The 8,457-nt window shown below is 42.6% G+C and overlaps 1 protein-coding gene across 1 annotated transcript in view; it reads left to right on the forward strand.

Moving 5' to 3' along the window:
* The window catches only part of ATP10A (ATPase phospholipid transporting 10A (putative)), a gene marked incomplete at its 5' end in the record, with an annotated part of 184,738 nt that overhangs the window by 69,090 nt on the left and 107,191 nt on the right, over positions 1-8,457 (forward strand). The window lies entirely within an intron of this gene.

The following is an 8,457-nucleotide window of genomic DNA, read 5'->3' on the forward strand; positions in this document are numbered from 1 at the left end:
AGTGCTGAGTTCTTACGTATGTGATTTTTAAAATATGTTGGTCCTGTAAATGTTTACTTAATCCATTTTCTAGAATGTTTGTCCCAGGTGCTTTGAAGCAGTGCTTCTCAACCCGAGATGATCTTGTACCCCAGGAGGCATTTGGCAACATCTTGGAGCCATTTTTGGCTGTTGTAATTTGTGGGGAGGGGTGTGCTGCTGGCACTTCTTGGGTGTAGGATGCCGCTTGGCATCCTACAGAGCAAGATGGCCGGCCCTCTATGGTAAAGAATTATCTGGCCCAAATATCAGCTCTGAGGATGTTGAGAAGCACTGTCTCTCATTCTGGGCTTTCCACTTCTCTGCCTGTTGTGTAATGAGGGTTTATTGAATCTGGGGTAATTTTAGAGTCTTGATGGATCTTTTTAAAGTGCTGTAAGAATTTTCCCTGTCTTTGTCTTTCTTCACTCCACACATACGCCTTCATTTGTGCACAATATGAAACATAAATTCCATGAAGGATTTTCTTATCCCCAAGGCATGAGGCCTTGGCACTGGTGATTATTCCACGAGGTTCTTGGATCGCTTGCTCTGACGCTCCCATTTAGGGCTTGACTCACTGCGTCCTGGTTTCTCCTGCATTCTGTTTGCCTAAAATGTATTATGCAGCTCTCCCTTTCCTGGGCCCGAGGAGTTCTTCAGCCTGCCCATGCTGGGGAGGCCTCAGTCTAGTTGGTTTGCATGTTAAGCTTGTTCCGTGGTCTTCCTTTTTTCTTAAAAATGTGTTCTGTGGACCTTTCTAGATACTTTGCATTTCAACCTAGCTCAACCCTGAGCTATTTAAAAAAGAATATGCATTCAGCTCTCATCTGTAAGACACAAACCATCCAGATATTTCTGACCAAGCCTGTTTTTGTAGGGTTAGTAAATGAAGCACAACTTTAGTTGCAGCATGTCTGTCTCATCTACAGGATGTTTTACCAATAGGAAACATGATTAACTGATAAGTCAGGAGCAAATTGATGTTTGGAAAAGAACTTTTCTTTTTACAGGAGTTAGTTGCTCAGTGTTAATGAAATAGTACAGAATGCTGCTAAGCATGTAGTCTTATTTTCAATATGACTATACATTAAGCTCAACCCGTCAGGTGCTTCACTTAACTGCTGTGGATAATTTTACCATCTTTGTAAGTCAGGAAAACAAAATAGCAGCTCTTGCTTTACCTCCAAACCACAAATTAAATGTAAGGTGTAACTTGTTTATTAGTAGTATTTCTGATTTTATTGGTCAAAATCAAATACTTGCTTCAAAAATAATAGTGGAGAAAAAACATGCACAAAAAAATGGAAAGTGAAGTAAAAATAGAGACTGTGGCCTTGTTCAGTTGGAAGGTCCCTGTGGATGGTCTGGTGCCTATCTGGAGAGTGGGATGCCTGTGGGACCAGAATGAAGGGCTGCCGGGGGTTTGGTGTGAACAGTTTCTATGAGAAGGCAGACTCCCCATTTATAGACCAGGCACCTGAGCCCCAAGCCCTCTCCTTCCCCTTCACCTCTTAATGAGCATGAGTCATTAACTCGGCAGGACAGTGCCTGTACTAGGGTTTGTGACCTTCAAGAAGTGCACTGGCCAGATGCGAGGCATCATTGTTAATTATTGATCATTCCAGAGCCAGCTGTGCAGTACTGTTTGTAAATATATTCTGGGGGAGGGATTTTTCAAGAAAGGGCAGTGCAGCTTTGCTTAGAAGTGACCTGTATGGAGCACCTGGATGGCTCAGTTATTGAGCATCTGACTTTGGCTCAGGTCATGATCTCATGGTTCATGAGTTTGAGCCCTGCATCAGGCTCTGTGCTGACAGGTCGGAGCCTAGAACGTGCTTTGGATTCTGTGTCTCCCTCTGTCTTTCTGCCCCTCCCCTGCTTGCGTTCTTTCCCTTTCTCTCTCAAAAATAAATAAACATTTAAAAATTTTTAAAAATAAAAAGAAGGGACCTGGGAGGTGGAACAGTTTGGTCCATAGCCTTGTCTCCAAAAGTGGCACGTATGCCCGGCCCAGACTGGGAACACTTGTCAGAGCTACCAGTCATTCCGAAGCCATGAAAATAAACTGTTCTCCTGCTCCCATGACAACCCACCAACCTCCCTCCCAGAGGACTGAGGCGGGTGGTGTCCTTCAGGTTGCCGAAGCTCAGAGGCTCCCAGGCACAGGTGGTCACAGTGATGAGCTCATCTCTCAATTTGCCAAGGCCCATTTAGAGCACACTTCCCAGTTTGTAGCAGAGACTACAATTTGGTGACTTCTAACCTTTGCCGTGGCTCCTCTGGTCATTTGCAGATAGGCAGGCATTTAGACCAGTGGACTGAAATTTGTTATTCTGTGTCTGTCAAACACAGCATGTAGGTCTGGAACTGTCTGCCTTTCCACCCCTTTTCAAGTATACCAAAATTTTATTTTCAGGCTACATTGGTGTCTTGGCTGCATAATTTAAAAGGAAAACAGATACAGAGTTTTTGGCTTGGGATTTTGCAAAGTTGTCACCAGACAACTCCTTTGGGAGTTTTAGTTGTTCTTCCTTTAGGTCACTAGATCAGATGTGCTTTCAAAACCACATGGCCCCAAAGAGTCATGGTCCTCGGAGTCAGATTTGGTCCTCACCCTGCCACTTACTGATGTGTGACTTTGGATAGGTCATTCTATGTCTGTTTCTCTGTCTGTAAATGGGAATAGAGTGTTAGAATTGTGTGAGGACTCCCTGAAATAAAGGCTATAAAATGCTGTGTGCAGTGCCTGATTCATAATAAGGATAAGGAGGAAAGCTGTATTTATTTTTCTTTTGTTATTATTAAGATAGTGATGTCTCAGTACTGACAGGGATTTGATGTCTAGACCTCCAGCTGGTGTTGGCTGAAAAAGACTTGTCCTAAGACTTGAAGCATTCATGAACCTTGTACAGGAGGTCCATATCTGGAGAGTATCTCTTAGTCTTTACAAAGACTGAACTCTAACTTGAGTGCACGAATGTGTTTGAATGGTGAACAGGTTTGAAGGGACATAAAATACCAGGAATGTTTGGAAAGGGGACGTTTGGTCTTAATGGGTGTGCCATTTTCAAGCATGTGCCACTGAAAGTTGCCTTTTCAAAAAAAAGAAAGAAAATGAAAATACGGTGATTGTGCGCACATGTTCTATGACTGTCTTTACAGAATTATTCACTTGGCAGAGGAAGGGCAAAGGGAGAGGTTTTGAGGCAACAGAAGGTGTGGCACTCTGGACTCCTGCCCCTAGCTGCCCTTGATGGTGGTCAGGCACCATGGAACCTCGGCTCTGGAACTCTGGGCTCTGCTGGCCTCCACTCTGTGCCCCACCCTGCCTGCCCAACGACCCTTGCTGGCTTCCCTGCCCCAACACATCCCTGCCCTTCCTGTTCCCCAAGTCCATTTTTAGCTCTCATTACGATTTCAGTTCTCATCATTATGATATCTCGGGTAATCTCAGTGTAGGGGACTGGTCATCTCCATGCTGTGAGCTCCAAATTCCTCTTTATCTGCCTTTGTCTTCAAAGCTGTGGCCATCTCCTACAAGCCCAACCCACATACTCCACCAGCACCTTGAAGAGATCACATTTGGATTCCATTCCTTCCCATAGCAGACACACTTGTGTCAGATCAGTGGTACTCACATTCCAGCCACCAGAGCTGGAGATGTGGATACTCGAATGCCCATTCTCATCTAATCATTCATGGTGGTGTCCAGTGACATAGATTATATAGTCAAACTTCCAGGCCCATCATTCTTCCTGTTTCTATTTCTTATTTTTTTAATGTTTGTTTATTTATTTTGAGAAAAAGAAACTGCACATAAGTGGAGGAGGGGCAGAGAGAGAGAGAGAGAGAGAGGGAGAATCCTAAGCAGGCTTTGCACTGTCTGCATGGAGCCTTAAATGGGGCTTGATTCCATGAACCGTGAGATCATGACCTAAGCCAAAATCAAGAGTCCAACATTTAACCTAAAGATCCACCCAGTCATCCCCTATTTCTACCCTGTCTTTTTTCTGAGTCTCACGATCTCTCTTTATTTTTTTTAATGTTTATTTATTTTTGAGAGAGGGAGAGTGTGAGCAAGTGTGGGAGGGGCAAGAGAGAGAGGGGGATGAAGGACTGGAAGCCAGCTCTTTGCTGACAGCAGCGAGCCCAGTGTGGGGCTCGAACTTACAAACTGTGAGATGACCTGAGCCAAAGTGGGATGCTCAACCAATTGAGCCACTCAGGAGCCCCTCATGATCTCTTTTGATCCAGCCCTGCCTAATGTTTGATTTGGGCACTACCCTTCCAACCTCTCCCTAAATTGCACTCTTTAGTATAAATAGTCTCTTTGGGGTAGGGTGGGGAATGGCTTAGGCTAAGATTCTTTTCATCCTTTAAGATCTAAATTCAGGGGGGAGGGGGGATGGGCATGGAGGAGGACACTTGTGGGGATGAGCACTGAGTGTTATGTGGAAACTAATTTGACAATAAACTATTTGTAAAAAAAAAAAAAAAGATCTAAATTCAGATGTCCCCTCTTCCAGGAATCAGTCCCAGATTGCCTAATCAAAATAAGTGTTCTTCCTTCAGCCTTAACTTGTACTTAACAATTGTAGTGTTCAAACCTTAAAAAAAAAAATAACAACAACAACAAAAAAACTGCATCTCTTCTTTCTCTTCCTCACTTCCTTTCTTATTCATCTACCCAAGATATTCCTTTGTTGATTAGTCTTATTAAAGGAGAGACATGTTTAAAGAAGGAGAGAAAGCAAGGGAGGCAAGTGAGATGTGCTCTTTACCCCTGTGTGCTCCCATTGCAAGCACCCGAGTATGGTGTGGGTGTGGTTAATGGTGGGAGGGCAGGAGTTCTCATGTGTACTTGTGAAAATAATTTGCAATTGATTTAAAGCTGACATTTTTACAACATGGGAAAGTATACAATAAAATATGGCCATATCAAGATGTTAGATGATGCAAGGGTAAGAAAATCAAATGTGTATATATGTTACAAGCATTTCAGACTCTTCATCCATCTCCTAAATTACCAAAAAACAGAAGAGGCAAGCATCTCCAACTGTAAGATGCCCTTGAAGCTGGCAGGTGGCAGCTCCAAGCATGTGGCATGCACTCTTCTGTGGATATGACCAGAAGTGTGGGCAGCATAACACTGCAGACACCCACTGCTACTTTGTGTTGATTACAGTGTCTGTCACTAAACTTGAATGATGATGTCATATTACAAGTGAAGAGTAACTTGGGTGCAACCAGAAATGGGTGTGCCTCTTTCTGCAGCCTGGGAGGACTCTTAAGAACAGACCCATGAATTCATAGACCAGGTTGGAGATCAGGGACAATTATTGTTGTGACTGCCCTTGTAGAAGGAATGGCAATGGGTCACCCAGAATATTGACTGGTTGTGGGCAAATTTGGGATCTTTTGTCAACCTTCAAAAACAAAAAATACTCCTTTACTGTGAGGGAAAATCTCACATCTACTTGAAATGCAAACCTGCTTGAAAACAACACCATACAGATGAAAATATAATTCCCTCATTTTCTGCAAATACCTTTTTTAAAAACTTTATCTAAATTTGTTTGGATTTATGAAATAGATCCAATTTCACCACATTGGAAAGATTTATAAGTACATTGCTGAAAACCCTGAGCCATTGCAGAGACACCTTAAACACTGGAGGGGTCAGGGGTCAGGAGGGCTGCAACAAGTGAAGATTCTAAAACATTAACAAAACATTTCAGAGCAGTAGTTCTTGAACCTTGTATTCATGAAGAGCTACATAAAAGTGGCAGTGATCTCCAGGAAAAACATGCTTTCAACTACTTAAAGCAATTCCCGTAAATTCTGTAAGCCAGCTGCCTCCTCTTAGGGAATTGTTTACTTAAGAACTTTTTTTTTTTGAGAGAGAGAGAGCGCGCAGGTGTGAGCAGGCAAGTAGGGGAGGGGCAGAGAGAGACTCCATCCAAAGCAGGCTCTACACTGTCAGCACAGAGCCTGATTCAGGGCTTGAACTCACCTACTGTGAGATGATGACTTGAGCTGAAATCAAGAGTTGGACGCCTAACCGACTGACCCGCCTAGGTGCCCCTAGTACAAATAAATAGTTTAATTCAGCCTAAACATTAAATAACCAAAAGTGATAAATTAAGGGATCTTAAATTTTTATTTACTGTTTGTCTTTAAATAAAATTTTCACAATTATGCTTGTTTCCCTATTCTTTCACTCCTGTATTGTGTTGTGTTGGACCAAAAAAAAAAAAAAGCTCAGATGAGAACTGCAAAGCTCAGCATGTCTAATTATAAAATTAATAGAGTTTCCCGGAAGAGGAAATCTATTAATCACATAAGGCTAACATTGGCCTCAGAACAGATTTTCAAAATCATCTATTTAACATTCTCACTGTTTGGCTGAGGAAACAGCCAATCCAAAAGTGAGGTGGTTGGTGTGGAGAAAAAAGAGTGGCAGGGCTTTTTTAAAAAAAACTGGCTTTTGTCTCTGGCTTCATATGTGGTGCTTTTAAATATGACATTTTTATATCATTCTTTCCCTTTTTAGTGTTTTTCCTTTTTCTTTGCTGCCATTTCAGTAGGATCACACTTTTTTCACTCATGATCTTTGAAATCTTGGTTCAACACTCAGTTCAGACCTTTCAGGAATCATAAGCAGGAAATTGCAGCTGAATGCAAGAGCCAGTTGTCATTCCTGTGAAGGAATCATGCACCTTGTTTTTAATCTATATAACATACCCATATTTTAAGATTGCACATTTTCAGTGTTTCCCCACATATAGTATGTTATTCAGACCCTCTGATGGGCTTCCAGTTGGTGCGGAGAGAGAAAAACACTTTGGATTTTAACCAGTCTTGTTCTGCATTCTATTCGTGTGAAGTAGTTTTTCCTCAAGTATGCAGATTATAAAACTCCTGGTAGAACCTTTAGTTTGTTACACACTGCAGAAGATGGAGCTGCCAGGATGGAAGAAGCATCTAGCTCCTGCTTCTGTACAGAAAATGGAAATGGTGTGTATTAGTTTTTTTATTGCTTGCAACAAATCCCTGCAAACTCAGCAACTAGAAACAATGTTGCAACAACATGGATGGACATGGAGGGTATTATGCTAAGTGGGTAAGTCAGAGAACGAAAATACTATATGATCTCACTTATATGTGGGATCTAAAGAATAAAAAAGATGGACAAAAAAACAGGATAGAAACAAAGTCATAGGTAACAGAGAATAAACTGTTGTTACCGGAGTGGGGAGGGGACATTGGTGAAGGGGATTAAGAGGCACAAACTTCCTGTTCTAAAATAAATAGGTCATGGGGATGTAAGTGCAACCTAGGGACTATAGTCAATAATACTGTAATAACTTTCTATGGTGACAGATGGTAATTTCACTTATCATGGGGATCATTTTGTAATGTACAAAAATATTGAATCACCATGATGTACACATGAAACTATTAGGATATTATTTGTCAAAAAAAAAATTCAGATGCATTATCTCGCATTTTCTGGAGGTCAGGAATTCAGGCATGGGTCTTCTGCCCAACGTCTTCCAGGCTGTGGGCAGGGTATTGGCTGGGGATGTGTTCTTGTCTGGGGCTTGAGTCCTCTTCCAGGCCCTTTTAGGTTCTTGGTATAATTCAGCTTCACTGGTGGTAGGTCTGCTCCCAATGCTTTCAGGTATGGTCATGTGGCCCCTTCCAGTGTCTGACTTCCTGTCCCTGCCATTAGGCCCAGATTTATAGGACTCCTGTGGCTCTGTCAGATCCACTCAGATGGTCTCTTTGTTGATTGGTCAACTGATTGGCTGTAGTCAACTGATTGGTCACCCTAGTTACATCTGTGATTGCCACCACATTCATATAGTCCCTACTTCACTCTAAGGGGCTGACAGGGATGTGGACACAAGGGCTGAACTGGGGATCTTGGGGCCATCTCAGAATCCTATTGCCACATGAGGTGGTTGGCACCTGTCCTTAGAAGGAATATTGTGTGGCCAAACTAAACAGTGCCCCTTCCTAATTGCTGTGAAGGAATACAGACAGTATTGAGAACTTGGATGATTTCAAACTTGCCACTGTAAAAAATATAATCCATGTGTCACAGGAGAAACGGATGGCCCCTGGAGGAATGCAGGCCTATGCCTTGTTGGGATTAGGTTTGACAGGGAGGCCATGGGGCAGTGCGATTTTCTCGTGAGATTTGTGCTGTGGAGAGGAGGCTCACACATTCTGTCTACCCTGACCTGCATCCACACTCACCTGAGGAAATGGAAGGCAGTTCCAAATCCTTTACTTGCTTCTTAGAAAAGTCTGAAGAAGAGTGTTATTAGGAAGCTAATGTTATATAGTATTGTGTCAAAGGATTTGTTTCTCTTTTCTCTGTGGTACTTTTCCTGTACACAGATTGGGGGGGGGGGGGGGGGGCAAAAA

Source organism: Crocuta crocuta, unplaced genomic scaffold, assembly GCF_008692635.1.
Source record: "Crocuta crocuta isolate KB4526 unplaced genomic scaffold, BGI_CrCroc_1.0 scaffold493, whole genome shotgun sequence".
Classification (NCBI taxonomy): Eukaryota; Metazoa; Chordata; class Mammalia; order Carnivora; family Hyaenidae; genus Crocuta; species Crocuta crocuta.